Below are 17411 nucleotides of genomic sequence, written 5' to 3'. Positions count from 1 at the left end.
GGGCCTCTCTTTTCTTTGTCTTTTCCCTCTTGCTGCATCTGGCTTATTCTTTTTCCCTTCTCCGTCTGTCTGTTCTCCGACTTAGATTCCGTTTGCTCCTGACATCTCTGGTTCCTGTGTACATCATAACCTTGCAGCTATACCTCTCACGGCAGATCACCTCGTTCTCAGTATTTAGCTGCCTGAGAAAGAGGTTGGGGATCTGACTTGGTTGCTGCTTTTATTTTTACAAGCCGCATCAGAGGTCACTGTTAAGCTCTTGGGTCAGGTGTCTGCACTCGGTCTCAGAGGCCGTGGTGAGTGAAGAGGAGTGGCGGTGGGGTCCACGGCAGCCTGGGCCTTCCCTGAAGGCTGAGACCATCCCTGTTGGTAGGATTTGTAGGCTCATAGGTACCACAATTGGCATGTGCAGTTCAGTAAGGAAGAAAAAACTTGGCCCAATATCAAAACCATTTGAGATTTTTCCAAATGTATTCCTGCCCTTCAAAGGCCTGTTAACAGCCTTCATTCTAAGTCAGCCCTTTGTTCCCATAGAAAAACTACAATCCCTAAATATATTGAAAGCATTTTCACTTTTCCATTTTCTTCATATTTTATTCAGACGCTGACATTGCAGGGTCACTCAGGGTGATCTGCAGGATTCTATTTCTCATGTTAGTGATTTCCGCTGAAAATGATACAGCTACTTCAGATAGCTGTTAGAAAAGTTGGGTAATTCTAACCTCATGTCATGCACATACTTCCTTTCCCCCAAGGACCTGGGAAGCTCTATAGACATAAAATAATTTAGCACCATCCCCAGATGCATGAAATTTAGAACAACTAAATGTTAGGTCTGAACGTCAACATGGCAGCAGTTTGATACCTAAGTGCCTTTAATATGTCATCTGACTTCCCAAGGAAAAGTGATGTTCCCCAAACTTAAAAATAGGTGTTGAGGGGTGCCTGGGTGGCTCAGTCGTTAAGCGTCTGCCTTCAGCTCAGGTCATGATCCCAGGGTCCTGGGATCGAGCCCCGCATCAGGCTCCCTGCTCAGCGGGAAGCCTGCTTCTCCCTCTCCCACTCCTCCTTCTTGTGTTCCCTCTCTCACTGTGTGTCTGTCTCTCAAATAAATAAATAAAATCTTTAAAAAAAAAATAGGTGTTGAAATCTATAGCCGAACTACTCATAGCAGCCGGGGAGTATAGCAGAGAGGGGAGGTAATGATAGCTAATCTTTGTTGGGCCCTTACAAATTTCCAGGCACTCTTTTCTGTACTTGTCATGCATTAACTTATTTAATTCTTAAAGTACCTCAGAAGATTACCTTACAAGGTCAGCTGCCTTTATTATCTCTACTAATTACATTCTTAACCTCTTAGGTGAAGGTCACAGAGCTAGTGTGTGGTAAAGCCAGGGTGCCAACCTGCTCAGCCTGGCTCCAGTTTGTGCTCCTCCAGTGCTCATCTCACTGAAAAGTGGTGAAAAACCAGTTACTGATCTTAGACCCACTCGGGTTCCAGCCTATCCAAGTCACTTACATCCAGTATCCAATATCTATGAACCTAAAATTCAGTTTGAATAAATTCCTGTCATAGCCTAACTGTGATATCGTGGAGTGAACTTATATAGACTGTCTGAATTTTCCTTTCAAGGGTTTTTCAGGTTTTCCCATTTTCTCTTTGACCATATATACCTCGAATCCCGTATATTTATATGAATCCCATATATAAATGGGGATACCTGTATTCTGAGCCAGTTCTTCAAAAAAATTTTGTGATCCTAAATTTTTCATAATATAGACCTTCTACTTTTTTCTCGCATTTTCCCTACCCAGCAGGATCCTAAGGCTTTGGTGGCCCTTCAGGCACCCACTGTGGCCCCTCCTCTGTCTCTTTTTCTGGAATGTCTTGGGGGTTTTGACTCCTGTCACTGTGGTAAGTTTTCTCATTGTTTCACTGTTTTTTCCTAGATGGAAAATCCCCCTCAAGTTTTTCTAAACCAAAGCTGTCTCTGGAGTTTTTTCTAAGCATTTGGGCTCAACAAGGAGGAAGATCCTCCAGCCTCCTAGTTTTCCCTAAACTCTTGCCTCTATCTGGCTTTGAGTCCCCTAGACCTTGGACACCTTCCTCAGCTCTAAACACAGCAGAAACACCTTTGTCTCATTCGAGTTCTTCTTCGTTCCTCTGAGGTCTCGCTTCTTTTCACGTAAACCATGGTTAGTAGAGTTTTCTCTCTGCCATGCTGTTTTCCTCTGCTTTCTTGGAGGCCTCTGGGCCAGAAACCTGAAGCTCCCACTGTTCCTGCCTTCATTGAGATAGCACCACTTGTTTTTCAGTGGGATTTGCTCTGTAAGTTTCTGGTGTTCTTCCCAAAGCCTGAACAGCAATAGCTTTCTCCTTAAATAGGATTTTCTGAAAATCTCACCCTGGATTTATGGTTTTACATCATTGTGCACATTTGATTCTGAATGCCGCTGTTTCCAGCCAAGCATTTTTTTCCCTTTGTTTCCTTTTGAGCCTTTAGATTTGTGATAATATTTTGATAGTTTTTTTTCTTCCTCTTCAACTCGAGAAGACAAGGATAGGTATTTGTTCATCTTTATGAAAGGAAGTATGTGCAATGACATTTATTGCTGAAATCCAAAATACTCCAGTGGAACATGCAGTCTGGGTCTCTGTGGTTCATACACATGATAAGCTTTTCCATTACTTCCATGCACAGCTGGGAAGCAAGAGAAAGGAGAGCCCTTATTGATAACTGTTGGCCCTGGGGCACTGATGGGGGCAGGACGGTGTGGATTCTTTTATTCGCCCCCCTCCTCCCCACTGCCAAAGGCTGACTTCTCAGCTTCTGGGCTTCTCCCAACCCTGACCTTAACTTCCCTACCATATAAGGAGAATTGACTTGGTCAGGTAAGGGCACTTCAGTGGCCTCTATTCCAGTGGGCCTAGTCACTGTGCCTGGTTAAAACGTTAAGCCCACAGGATGGGTGGTATTTTTCTCCTTCCTGACTGTACATGGCCAGAGTGGTAAGACTGTGGCAACTCCTACATGGAAGAGCCCATAGCCCCCCCGCCTTCTCTCTTTCCCCCCTGTGTTTGATGGTCTTGCAAGTCACTGTCCTAAGTGGAAGCCTAATAGAGTGACAGATGTTCTTTCTATCTCTTTCTGGCTTAGTTCTCTCCTGTCCTGACTGGGGTACCCTCTACCAGCCTTCTTTATTATGGGTGGTAAGACTTAAGGTTTAGTATCTTAGTTTCTCCTGTTCATGCCAATACTTACTTTGGCCTGAAGCTCAGGACTGCCACTAATAAGGGGGAAAGGAGTCCTCCATGGGATCCAGCCTGGCCTATGAAATGCTGCATCAGGGACTGGAGCCACAGGCCTAGCTGATAGTGAGGCGTTCACGTGTTTTGCGTTTCTAGTTCAGTCCTGTGGATATTTCTATCTGGAGAGCCTAGAAGTGCGTTTGCTGAGACCACTGGCTAAATTTGGTATTAGTCTTCAATAGTCTTTAATTTTAATTTTAATAGTCTTTAATTCCAGAAATAACACTGATCACCCATCAGTGCCAGTCCTACCAAATAAAAGCCTGAACACCATGACGTTCTGCATTGTTTGTTGTAACCATTCGCTGTCCCTGTTTGAGCTTGGGGCATTGAGAAATTTCAGTACATGCTAATCCTGAATTCTGATTGCCAGGTCCTATCCCATTTTAGGATTATTGTTATCTTTGTATGATTCTTTCATTATAAGAAGTCAGCTGCTCTTGACTTTATGCTTCCTCAGTGAGCCTGCTTTATAAATCTGTCTTTATAAATCTCAGCCTGCTTTATAAATCTGTCATTCAGGAGATGCTACCTGGTACTTGAGCACCAGGTAGAGGGGCACACTTGGCTGTGTGCAGAGTTGAAGAGCAGGAAGAAAGTAGTACGTCCACACTGTGAGAAAATGTCACCGAAGTAAGATGCATTTTAAAACAGTCCTGTGAATCGAGGGTCAAGAGAGAACATGGTTACTTTGGCTTGCCAAATAATACAAGTTATGAGTTACGAGTCAGGTATGAAAATAGCCAGAATCTGACATTTCTAAAGCAGTCCAGTTCATAGAGACAGTAGACTCGTGGTTACTAGGGCTGTGGGGAGGAGGAAGGATTGTTGTTTGGGGGGACAGAGTTCCAGTTTGTAAGATGAAGTTCCTGAGACCTGTTTTACAATAATGTGAATATCCTTAACACCACTGAGTTGTTCACTTGAAAACGGTTAAGGTGGTACATTTTGTTAAGCATCTTTTACCACACACACAAAATATATATATATATGTTTAAGAAAATAGCCAGAATTCCAAATCCCTAAACTTTTTGATTGCCAAACTATAGTGACACTTCCAGTCCAGGTGTCACTGGGTATAGTCCTGCGAAACCCACGTTTTATTTCAGTTGCGGCCTCCTGGGTCCAGTGTGTCTTTGTCCTTCCTTTAGTTACCCAGTCTGAGCCCTGTGTAGCCTTCAGGCATTCCCTTGCCTTTACCTGAGAGGGTGGCTTGAGCTTTGCAGTCTCTCTTTCTCTCCAGGGCCTGGACATGGATTTGCCCCTTTGGGTCTTACTACTCCAACAGTACAGGGAGGAAGCACATTTCATAAAGAGAGTCATTCTCACCAAGCATTTGGGCTCATCTGACCTGAGCCTTCTGTGCTCACTTTCCTGCCCCTGTGCAGCTCTTGCTTGCCCTCAGGGCCGGAGCTGTCCCTTGGCCCAGCTGTGAAAGATTGGGACTTAGAGTGCTTTGACTCTCTGTAGGTGTCGTCCTTGTGTCCTGGAAAGATAGCACTTTCTTTCAGTGCCCCGATTGGTGCTCCTCCTTCCTGAGGATGGCATGTAACCCCCGCAATTTAACAGTGAGAGGGAGCATCTGCATGGCTTAACACTTCACCGATGAGTAAACTGAGGCCGATGAGGCCAAATGACCGATGGTCACACTGCCATTTAGTGTCACATCAAGAATTTGAACTTCGGACTTGTCTGCAAGTCCAGTGTTCTACCCACCAAACCATTATGATTCCTAATGCATGTATGTGTTACACACTGACTGGATGGATAAGATAAACATGTGCCTTCTATGTGGTATTCTCATAGGGGCCATCACTGGAGTGGGTCACATTCTGTCCCATTGCTCCAGCATTTGTGTGTGCAGGGTTTCTGTGTGCAGAGTTGAAGAGCAGGAATAAAGTAGTACGTCCACACTGTGAGAAAATGCCACCGAAGTAAGATGCATTTTAAAACAGTCCTGTGAATCGAGGGTCAAGAGAGAAAAGCTGAAAGTGGGGCAGAAACCGGGAGGTACAGGAGACAGACACGGAGGTAAGAAAGCAGCGCTCCACTGTGAACAGAGGAGGAACCCTAATTACAGGGAGGCGGCCCACTAGCCTCAGGAAGCCCCTGCCTGTGAGGTGGTGCTCTTGGCAGGGATGGTTGTGTCATGTGCTAATGGAAATAAGGGAGATAAGGAAACTCATACTTAGCCTCAGCTGTGCTCTGGGCACTCGGATAGGTACTTTCACATTTATCACCTTTAATTACCACAGCAAAGCATTGTAGATGTTATTATCCATATTTTTACAGATCAGCCTGAGATCAGACATGATCCCCTAGCAAGGGCTAGAGCCAGGGCCTCCACCCAGCTGTGTCATTCCGTAGGCCATTTTTGTGGGAGGACTTGGCTGAGAGAAAGCTGGGAATGCATACCTGTGTCTTCCTTTATCGCCTTAATGACACATGTAGTTACCCTTCTCAGAAGAAAACCTGGCATCATTCCCTCCACACTCTCTGTTGCCATTCTGTGGACCTAAATTTATAGTCTTTGTGGTACTTTCCAGTTAAAGAAAATTCACGTGGCTTCTTTTGTCTTTTATCTTTTCTGCATTAGGAGTCATCAGGTCAAGACATAAGAAAAGCAGTTGTCTGGGGGACAAAGTGAAAACAGCTCTCTTCCCCGTATCTCATTAAAACAGAGAGCCCACATTAGCCATTGAGCTTTGTGAGGGAGAGGTCAGGGAACCTCGGATTTTAGACATGTGGGGCTTGTCAAATGTGGGCAGAAATAAGGGGTGAGGAGAGAAGGGGGAAAAAGGAAGTGAGGAGCTGACGTACTTGGGGCCCCAAGTAGGGAAAGTGGCCAAGGGTAGGGAAAAGGTGGCCTCCCCAGGAGATACCGGGTGAGTGGCTGAAGGGGCCGTTGTCCGGGGTTCTCTTAGTGCTCAGGAGTCACACTGGATTGGAGTCTTTTCTAGCCATCTGGTGGCAGGGAAATGCAGAGAAGGCATCAAAAGTGACATAAATTCTACCACTGTCAGTAACGCTTTCTATAACAAAGTTTGATGTCATTCCAGAAAAGAAAAGCATAGACCCAGGCTGACATAAGTTTAGTTGGCAAATCCTGCCCAGAAGCGGAACTGCCTTTGACCAACTTAAAAAGTTGACCTCAGTGTCTTTGGGGGAAATTATCGCATAAATTATTGAGGTCAGTGATTATCGGTAATGCATTCAGGAGATGCTACCTGGTACTTGAGCACCAGGTAGAGGGGCATTTGAATACTAGTCAGGCATGTTACTAAGATGTTACATGGATGGCAGCCAATGGCCAAAGACTGATGGACAATTTGAGGATCCTGCTTTGAGGTCATTCCAGTTTTCAGAAGTGCATGGTACTCCAGTGACTAGATGCCATACATAAGTATCTGAACAGGCCTTTGGGTGAACAGAAACCTGGAATATGTTCTGAGGCTGGGCTTTCTGATGTGGAAGGGTTTGGCCACAAGAGACTTAGACCCAGGAGTTTTAGGTGACTGCTTAGACCGCTATAAGTGAAATTCCCCTGTCAGCTTTGACCCCTACAACTTCTGGTTACTGAAGTTGGCCCAGGAAGTCGAGGAAGCCTGTGTTCACTTCTCGGAGTGAGAAGCACATCTCAGAAAAGTGGCCTGGCAGTTGGGCCTTCTGGGGTGTTGTCAGCTAGGGCAGATGAAGACGTTCGAGGAGTAGACCAGCCAGAGGCCTGAGTGCTTTAGAGTGCCCGGGGAAACCAGGTGGATCGTTCTTCAGAGGCTTTCCGAAGCCTCCCAGGTGTGATGGCTAGCACCTTACAAAGTGGGGCTTCACTGTGACCTGTTACCATTGAGGTGGCCCAGGGCCCAAGCAGAGGGGCTGTAATGAGGAAAAATAACTCTAGTATCTGGAACAGTGGGGTACTAGAAAAAGTGTGGGAAATAGGAAGGACCCATTTGGGGCCATGAGCCTGCCCTGGGCAGCCAGAATGGGTGTCTTCCAGGCTGCTGGTATCTTCTATTCCAGGACTGATGGTGATGGTAAAGCTAAATAGAATGGGTTTGGCATTCCACAGACTTGATCAATGAGTTCTAAGTGATTGATGGGACTAAGTTATACTAAGATAGCTAGGGAAAGGAAGTGGGCTGGGTCCATGTGTGGCTTGAGTATCTAAGTCTTCCTATGGCCTGTTAATGTGTACTTTAGACTGGAATTTCCAGAAGGTATAGTAGAGATTAGTGAGGAGGTAGATATTGCTTCTGTCGTGTGCCCAGATCTCTGGCCTGGAACAGAACAAATAATCTATTAGTCCTGTTACTTGGCAGCATGCAGGCACCAGGGACCTAAATGGCCTTTCCACTTCTGTTTTGTGTGCCAAAGCCTGTAGGAGAAGGTTAAGCAGAGCTATCCCTTCCCTTGGAGTTGTACCACTGCCAGATATCTGATTGAGTTGATTTCTGGCACTTCCTGATAATTTGTGAGGAGGAGGAGTTGCTAACCAAGCTGGGAACATGTCCCATGTTCTCTCTCCATGAACAGGGGCATCTATTATGTCCAGGGGGAACAAGATGATAGAATTGCACGGCCTTGGACCTGGAAATCAAGGTCTTACAAGAACACATTAGTGTTTTGCTGCCTAATGGGATAATTTCTGAATCCTCTATAAAACGCCTGTCTGGGTAGAGAGTTATTTCCTGTGGTGTTCATCTTTAAGTTCTCTTGTATAAAACTTGACTTTGGGATTATTGTGGAGGAACGTGGGGGACATTTTTCTTACTTCGGTAATAAATTACTAACACGAGTAAGTGTTCATCTTACCATTTGTTCATGTACTTTTAGGCTTTAAAATAAAAATGTTTAATGTGGAATCTCAACTCCCTTTTGATCTCTGGATCCTTTTACGCTTCAAAAAGTGTTACTAAGGACCCCAAAGAGCTTTCTGTTGATGTGGGTTACAGGCATTGATATTTACCATAAATTGAAATGAAAACTAAAATTTTTCAAAAATAATTTATTTAAAAATAAATACATTTTGTGTTAACACAGATGACATTTTTATGAAAAATAGCTATTGTCTAAAAAAAAAAACCAAAAACATGTAGTGGGAGGAGTGGCAATGTTTACATTTTCATAAATTTTCTTAATAATGAGGCTTAAATTGAAGGCATCTCCTTCTGTATTCAGACTTTTTGAGTTTGTGGTTTTGGTTGAAGTAGCTGAAGACATCTGGCCTCACAGAGATGACATAGTTGGAAAAGGGATTGTTTTTGTAGCCTTTTCAGGTAATTGTGAGTTCAATTGTGTACAGCACTAAAACTTGACAAGTGGTAGGTTTGTAAAAGTCGCAACATCATTCTGAAACCACACCAGTGAACTTTTTTACTCTAAGTAGAGTAAAATCCATGGGTCTCTCTTGTACTTTTTTTTTTTTTTTTAAAGATTTTATTTATTTATTTGACAGAGAGATAGACAGAAGAGCACAAGCAGAGGGAGTGGCAGAGGGAGAGGGAGAAGCAGGCTCTGCACTGAGCAGGGAACCCGATGCGGGACTCGATCCCAGGACCCTGAGATCATGACCTGAGCCAAAGGCAGACCCTTAACCATCTGAGCCACCCAGGCGCCCCTCTCTTGTACTTTGAACAGATCTTTTACCTGTGATGATTTTATTAACTCACACATTGGTCATTTGGAAAACATTGATTCGCTGAGTTACACAGATCTTGCAAATGTTCATACATTTCATTATATGTAATATAAAAAAATCACATTTTTTAGGATCACTGTCAGTCTCAATGGAAAAGTCTTCAAATATTGGAAAGCTATAGAGCTCATGGTGGCATACACAAGTTTCCCAAAATCCCAGTTTTCCCTTGAAGGTTTGGGTTTGACCATTGGCAATATACCATCAGTGGTTTACTGTTACCTCAAATGTCCGCCCAGTATCTGAGTCTGCGTAACCAGTTTGTCAATCATTCTTTCGAGTAAAAAATGATGTTTTGTCAAGAAAAAAGGCTAGTTGAGGTTACACCTCAGTTATGCAAGTGCTTTTCCTTAGGCAGCCGTTGTACTTTGCTGTGCAGCCTGGTGTATTTCCCATTTTATTTTATTTTATTTTATTTTTTTTAAGATTTTTTTTTTTTAATTTATTTGAGAGAGATACACAGCGCGAGAGAGAACACAAGCAGGGGGAGTGGGAGAGGGAGAAGCAGGCTGCCCGCAGAGCAGGGAGCCCGATGTGGGGCTCGATCCCAGGACTCTGGGATCTTGACCTGAGCTGAAGGCAGACGCCCAACATGATATGATAAATAGAAGTTTAGAAAATATGCTTGCATGTATTTAATACAAATATAAACATATTTAATGTCAGTATAATAAATGGGTCTAGGTTTAGTAAAATTAATGATTTTTATTGCTTTTTTAAGGGTATTCCTAAGTGAAGCTTTTTTTTTTTTTTTAAACTCTGAGTCCATAGAGGTGAGGAATACAACTGACTGCTACCACTCTTTGGTCTCTCTTAGGTTTTCATGTGAGGAGCCAAGAAGTCTGTAGTTTCACCAACAAATACTTTTATATCCTTAGCGCAAATCTCAACCCAGTGAAAAAAGCAAACAGTGTCTTAGTATTATTCTGAAAATCATTTTGATCTTGTTTTGTAAGGGTTTTGGAATCCTGAAAGAGTCTTCAGTATATGTGCTGCCGAAGCGAGCACCCTGAAAGAGTCTTCAGACAATATTTTAAGAACTGTTGGTCTAGGATGATAACTGGAAAGAACTGAGATTATTTTTTCTAAGAGGTTGGGCAAATTGTTTAGTATCCCATGCTCACAAGTTAGTTTTTTTTCCTTTTTTTTTTTTGCAAGGGACTCAACTTGTGGCTATTGGCTTGATATCCACCTGTTGATATCTTATTTGTAGGAATTTGAATGCCTAAATTTAAGGGAGAGTAGCCAGGAAGGGCCCACTAGGCCCTGATGTCTCAAACAGACAACTGCCCACATTTATATTACCTGCCTGATCCCTGAAGGTGTTTGACGTCATGCCCTTGCTGGGTGGGGTACAGTTTTGTTTAAGATGAACCAGGCCAGGTGTTAGGCTCTTAGCATGTTGTATGAAGAGCCTCAGACCTGGTGTGTGAGTAAGGAAACAATGTGAAGGATGTGTGTGGGTAAACATAATTTAGAGCATACTTTAAAAATTTCTGTGGATGGGAGGAATGAGAGGGCAGGGATAGAGAAAAAGGAAGAAGGAAAGAGGTGGATGGATACCACAGCACACCCAGCTTATTCTGAGCTAGGAAATTGGGTAAAAGAGGAATCTTTAAGGAAAATAATTTGTCATTCTGTAGCCAATATTTATTCTTTGCATTTTTGCCAACTCAGGGAAGGGTCTAAATAAAACCTGAAGCCATTTAATAGGGCACCCACCTGGATTATTTATTCAACATTTGGCTGTGTCCTGTGAGATGAGCGTAATGCTGTATGCTTGTGACTCAGTGGTGAGCAAAATGGACCCAGTTCCTGCCTTCATGGAGCTCATGTCTAGACGGACGTTAATCAACAGAGATGATTATTAGATTGTGAGAAGCATGTTGAGAGCAAGGATCTAGGTCAGAGGGTGCTGAGCTCATGTAGTTAGGAACCATTTGACCTGGGAGCATAACTAAGGAGATGAAGAATATCTGTTATAATGAAGGCTGTGATGACAATGGACTATTTGCATATCCAGTGATCTAAGTAGGTATGTAGTACAGACCTATTTTACAGACAGGAAGCTGGTGCTCAGGTAGTTTAGGAAATGGTCTGAGGCCACACTGATAGTGATAGGAATAGGATTTGAGCAGTGATCTGTGGGCCCACTGTGTGTTTAAGCACCATGTAATACTGCCAAGCCCTGTCCTCTGTTGGGGAGAGTTAGAAGTCAAGTAAGTTGTTTTTGTTTTCTTACAGTTTACAAAGAACGTTTTCACATTAAGTATGAGACATTGACCAAGCACTTGCAAAGAACTACATTGATCCTCTTCATCACTGCTTCACAAGCTCTACTGTGTGTTAGAGTCTCAGAATCCCCTGGGGATCTTGCTAAAAGGCAGTTTCTGAGTAAGTAGGTCTTGGATTGGACCCGAGGTTCTGCATTTCTGACCAGCTCCCAGGCTGATAATGCTGGTCTGTGGATCCCCCCCCCTTTTTTTTTTAAAGATTTTATTTATTTATTAGAGAGAGAGAGATCACAAGTAGGTAGACAGGCAGGCAGAGGGAGAAGCAGGCTCCCTGCTGAGCACAGAGCCCGATGTGGGGCTCGATCCCAGGACCCTGGGATCATGACCTGAGCTGAAGGCAGATGCTTAACCATCTGAGCCACCTGGGCGTCCCTGTGGATCCCTTTTTGAAATCAAGTTTCCAGAGCCAATTTTCCTTTTCCACATTCGGTTACTTCATGATGCAAATGTTGATCCCAGTCACTTTAAGCTTTGGAGAGGGAGAACTGAGGTGGGTGCAGATTGGTGGTGGCTGTTTAGAACACTTTGTCAGTTAAGGTTGCTTGTTAATCAGCAGCAGAGAAGGGCTCTGGCTAATTTAAGGTAAGAAGGGGTTATAGAATTGAAGGCAAGACAGAAGAGCCCGGTAGCCCTAGAGGGTCATGGTAGTAGAAACTGCTTGAACATCTGTCCTGGGCACCATCACTGGGCCACGTGGAAGAGCTCCATTCTTTACTCCATGGGGCACTAGGAGAGAAAGTCTGGGGCGAGCTTAGGTCTGCTCCTTGCACCTTGACTGCTGAATAGTGATGAGGAATCTTGGGGACTGGGCTTTCACAGTGGGAGGATGGAGCACCCGGATTTATTGACCCATCAGTGCTGCTTAGGAGGGAGAGGTAACCCTAGCAGGAAGCGACAGTGCAGTTTGGAAAGGGAGTGGCAGCTGGGAGGTGATTACGTGACTGTGTTCAGTGTGAGTTTCTGAAGCCGCCCCCAGTTAGCAGTGCAAACTCCCTGTGTTTAGCAGGCAGGCAGATTGAGGAAAGAAAAGAGATAGTATTTACTGAGCCTTGCCTTGTGCATTCCTATTTCATTTTTGTAATGACCCTAAGAGATAGAGGTAGAAGTATTATTTCTCTTTGTATTTGAGGAAATTGAATCTTAGGCTTAGATAACTTGCTTAAAGTCAGACTGTTAGTAAGTGGAAAAGCTGCAAAGTGTGTATTTTGTAATAGAACAGAAGTTGGCAGAAATTTCTGCTTTTTGGGGTAAAAGGTGGCTTTCAGTGAGCTGATCATTTTAAGGAGTGGGGAAGTTGGGGAGAACGTGTGTGGATGCAGAGAGCGGAGGTGCTTGGGGATTCAAGATCTCGGAGGTAGAATGCTCTCAAGAACAAATTGCTGAGTTGATGATAGGTTTTCATGGTTTGATGTATGTAGAGGAAGAGTGGAATCTTTTTCTCTGGTGATCAGGCCTTGTGTGTGAGACCGGAGCTCATTCATCTCTCGGCCCCCTGGAGAGCACATGGTATTAAGGCTTCTCCGCTGGGTGATTATTTGACAGGGTTTATGGTGATTTAGGGAGATGCTGAGATCTCATCATTGCTGTGGGAAGGGAAGTGGCATGGCCACGTGAATGGGAGTCTTGCATGCACAGACTGTGGGGCACCCCAGACTATTCCAGTCCATGGCACACAGGCAGGCTTTGTCTTGGTTGTACAGGGATGGACCGTGTTCCCTCACTGGCCAGGCACTGAGGAGAGGCTCCTGCAACTGCTTGGCCACAGCAGAAGCTGTGCTTCCACTATAAAGTCTTCTCTGACTACATTTTATCTTCTTTCCAGATGGAACATTCTTTTCCATTCCTGCCCACTTCCCTTTGATTTTGGACTTTAAAATTTTATTCTAAGAAAGTATCCTTTCCCATCACACACAAAACCGTAATTTGGTAGAGCTAAGAACAGCTTAAAGCTCTTCTCGAGGCCACGGAGCTCACAGTAGATACAGGCTACATTTCATCTCGGCTGGTCCGCTGTGAAACCTATGCTCACTCTCCTTTACCGTGCTGCCCACCAGGGGTGGGGGGGCGGCGGGGAGAGAGAGAGAGAGAGAGAGAGAGAGAGAGTGTGTGTGTGTGTGTGTGTGTGTGTACACGTACATGAGAGACTTTGGGGAGGTGAAGACCAAATGTACCATTTATGGATTGAAGTTGAAGCAAAGAGGAAACTATTGGGAAGGAAAGAAAAAATTAAGATTTTTCTGTGAAATGTAATCTCTTTAGTAAAAGAATGTAAATGAAATACATAACTTGTATTCTTCTAAAAGGAGCAAAGGTGAAATGACTCCAGGTTTTTATGGAGTGAAAAGGGTTTGGATCAGTATGAAATAAGCCTGCCCCATTCAACATCCCAAAAGAATAAACAAAGGCCCATTGTGTGAATATAGGACCTGACAGAGATCAGTGGAGGGGAAGATGTTACTGAAAGCATTCCGTGTCCTGGTGTTAGTTTCCAGAGCTGGTGGTTTCCTAGGCTGTAGCTTCCTGTGGCTGTAACAGGGTGCCACAAACTGGGTGGCTTAAAACAGCAGAGATTTATTCTATTCTGGAAGCCAGAACTCTGAAATCAAGGTGTGAGCAGGGTATCAGCAGGGTTGTACTCCCTCTGAAGGCTCTAGGGAAGAATCCTATGCCCCTTCTAGCTTCTGGTGGTTGCCAACAATCCTTGGCTTGGCTTGTAGACACATCTCTCTAATCTCTGCCTCTGTTGCCACACTGCTTTCTAACCCCTGTGTGCATGTATCTGTCTGAATTTCTTTTTCCTTTCTATTATAAAGGCACAGTCATTGGATTCAGGGCCCACCCCAATCCAGTATGACTTTATCTTAAGTAATTACATCTGCAAAGACCCTATTTCCAAATAAGGTCACACCCTGAGGTTCCAGGTGGACATGAATTTTTGAGAGACTGAATTCAACCTAGTACACTTTCTTCTGCAAAGCTCTGGTTAACCCAGCCTGACATTGACAAGTTCATGCAGGAATGAATGTCAGCAGTTGGTGCTGCAATTAGAAGATGGGGATTTGGCTGTTGATTTTTGATTGGGCTACAGTGGAAGGGAGACTCAGAGACAGTGTGGGTTTCCGAGGGAAAAGACGTGTTGAGTGCAATGAGGACTTCAAGTTAAATCTTTACACAGTTTTTGGTACCCACACTGGAAGAGAGTGTTCCCTGTTCCAGAAACTGAACTAGCATTTCCAGGAGGAGTGGTGAGGCCAGATTCACCTCCTACGAGAAAAGCAGCTGCACGCCAGCCCACTCAGGAGCTAGTGTCCTTGGGGAACTTGGTTTTCCAACCCCCAGTGGGGCCTTTACCATGCTTCACCCCTTGTCTGTGCCTGAATCCCATCCTTTCTTCCCTCTTAGGAACCTTGGCAGTCTCATGCCTTCCTGTTTTTCTTTTTTCTTTTCTTTTCTTTTCTTTTTTTTTTTACAGATTTTATTTATTTATTTGACAGAGAGAGCACAAGCAGGGAGGAGCAGCAAGTAGAGGAGAGGGAGAAGCAGGCTCCCCACTGAAAAGGGAGCTCGACGTGGGTCTCGATCCCAGGGCCCTGGGGTCATGACCTGAGCCGAAGGCAGACACTTAACTGACTGAGCCACCCAGGTGCCCCTGCCTTCCTGTTTTTCTTAAGATGGAATTCTAGCTTTATAGGAAGACCACTACTGACTGTACAGGCGTGTCGCAACTGTAACAGTTATGTTTTCTCAAGAATAAGTCCTTAAAAAAAAAAAGTTCTTATCATTTAAAGTGTTCCTGTTGCTTGTAGGACTCTGTTGATGTGTGACTCCTGCTTTTGCCCCACCTTCTGCCTTTTACATACTGAACTTTCACTTGCTAGGGTTTGTCATCCTGACTGTCTCTAGACACCTGCCATTCCCTAGGCTGGGATCCTCTGCCCTCCTACTCTTTGTGGCTAACTCAGTTTGTCCTTTGTATTTCAGTTTAGAAGGAGAGTCTACTAGAAGTCTTCCTTGTCATGCTGAGATTAGTTAGGATGCCCCTTGTTTGGGCAGCTGTGTCCACAGATGTGAGCCTCTGTGATAGCATGGGTCATGCGATACTGGACCTGTCACCTTCCCCTCCTAGATTGTAAAACACATGGATGCAGAAACCATGGCTGTTTTGTTCATCATAAGATTCTTTAGAACTTAGGCCAGTGCCTGACGAATACTGGGAACTCAATAAATGTTTGTAGAACATATGCCTGTATGCATGCGTGCTCTGACCCTACATAGAAGAGTTCAGCATCCAGGATGGTGACACTTTTCTTGTAGGCCTGCTTCTGGGTGGAGAATCGCTTACGTATCAAACACTAAACATGGCAAGAGCCAGCATGTATTAGAACTGGGAACACAGGGTTCTTCTTCTAAAATACTTCCCAGTAATTAAGGGACCTAGAAGTTGATTTGGATTCCTTATATTTCAGTTACTAGTCTAGTGCATCATCATCTGAGGTAATGCTGATCATCTTTGTTGGAGAGCCTTCTCCAGACCCTCTGACACACTTGCCTGTTCTACATGTGTGAGGAAGATTAATCATGTGGCCACTTCAGCCCATTGCCGTTGGTGGTGGTGATTTTTGGGTGAGTGTGGAGGCGTAGACATATCTTCTTTCCTGTTCTTCTTTTGTTTTTATCCTTCCCAGAAAGTGTGCCCTTGTTCCTTTGAGGGAAAAAAACTTTAACCTGTATGTTCTAACAGATCTAGTTCTGGATGGGAAGTTCGTTTGATCTCTGCTGAAATAGATTTAACCCACAAATTAAAGGGTCTGCTACTACAGAGTGGGATTATTTATACTTCATGCTTTATAGGAAGTCTTGGCAGCCCTAAAATTTTAGAAAGACTGGTAGTACTTTTAAGTTTCTTATAGTCAGATTAGTTGTATTTTCTCAGAAACAAGAAAAGAGGTAATTTTCACTTGACTTTATGACAAAGTAATTGTGTATTTTCAAATGACTAGATTTCCTGAGGCAGCAGTCTGAATTTCAGAGAAAACATTCAAGATGAAAAAAGAAAAAGTCGATGTCCAGAGAGGAATGGTGAAGGGATGCACCGTGAGCAGGATCACGGGCACTTCTTCCCCTGGAAAAGGAGATAGAAGAACTGGAACTGGACAGTGTGCGTGTGTTTGAGCTTTGGCAGTGGGAGAGGAGGGAGCGCTCTGAGGAGTGGCCATCCGAGTGGGGGTGGGGCCGCTGCCTGGAGTCAGGGGAGAGGTGGAATCAGAGACAGGCGAAAGCAGGAAAGGCTACAGGCACTCCAGCAGCCCTCAAGGCTCAGTTGAAGTTGTTGACCGAAAAACCTTGGGAGTTTTATGATTTTCCCTGTCAGCACGCAAAGGCTGAAATTTCTGTTGGAATAGGCAATGATTTCTTCCAGGTAGGCAGCCGCTTTGTCTTTTGATCATTCCCATTTGGCAAAAACCCAGTCCTGCAGACACTCATCCATCTGCGTTCCTCACACAGCACCTGAGTGATAAGCCCATGACCACTTCTGGTGTTTCTCTGGTCACTCCACTCTCCTGCCCTGCACACAACCATTCGAGACCCTCTCTGCGCTCCCAAGCTGCCCAGCACCCACTTGCCCTCTCCTCTGCAGGTGGCCTTGCTTCCTGCTCACTGAGCACCTTCCTGTGCTCTCCCACCATGTGCCGTCTCCTCTGCCACAGCGGAGGGCTGGCCTTCCCCCTCTCAGGCGGACTCTCTGATTCTCCACGGGCCTTTCCACAATTTTTCTCCCCTACTCTGCCTTTCCCTTTCAGTGGAATTCTTCCCATTTCTCTTTCTTCCCTGAACTTTTCCTGGAAGCATAACTACAGTCACAAACTGCAGGGTACAGCATGATGAATGGTCACAGCTCTCAAGTAAACACTCTGTGTAAACCAGCGCCCAGCTTAGGGAGCCACGTGACCAGGACCCCCGAGCCCCCTGTGCTCCTTTCTAGGCATAGCTCCTCTGCCCTCTCTGTTCCTAAGAGCGTAGACTAACTTCGCCTGTTTTGAACTCTGTAAGTGGAATCATGCAGGATGTCCTCTTAGTGCTGGAGTGTGTCCTCTTCACGTCTCACCTGGCA

The 17411-nt window shown here is 44.6% G+C and overlaps 1 long non-coding RNA gene across 8 annotated transcripts in view; it reads left to right on the top strand.

Moving 5' to 3' along the window:
• Window positions 1–17411, top strand: part of LOC118018394 — a 48588-nt gene that overhangs the window by 13167 nt on the left and 18010 nt on the right. Inside the window, exons 3-4 of one of the 8 annotated variants that reach the window (XR_004681388.1) lie at window positions 15766–15922; window positions 16300–16457. The exons of 5 other annotated variants lie outside the window; for them this stretch is intronic. This is a non-coding gene — a long non-coding RNA (uncharacterized LOC118018394). Of the gene's footprint in view, window positions 1–11249; window positions 11400–15765; window positions 15923–16299; window positions 16458–17411 lie in introns of all 8 variants that reach the window. 2 more of the 8 variants (XR_004681389.1, XR_004681387.1) reach the window with 2 other exon arrangements.

Source organism: Mirounga leonina, unplaced genomic scaffold (assembly GCF_011800145.1).
Source record: "Mirounga leonina isolate KUSES-001 unplaced genomic scaffold, KU_Mleo_1.0 Mir_171, whole genome shotgun sequence".
NCBI lineage: Eukaryota > Metazoa > Chordata > Mammalia > Carnivora > Phocidae > Mirounga > Mirounga leonina.
This window is presented reverse-complemented; position numbering and strand designations above follow the sequence as displayed.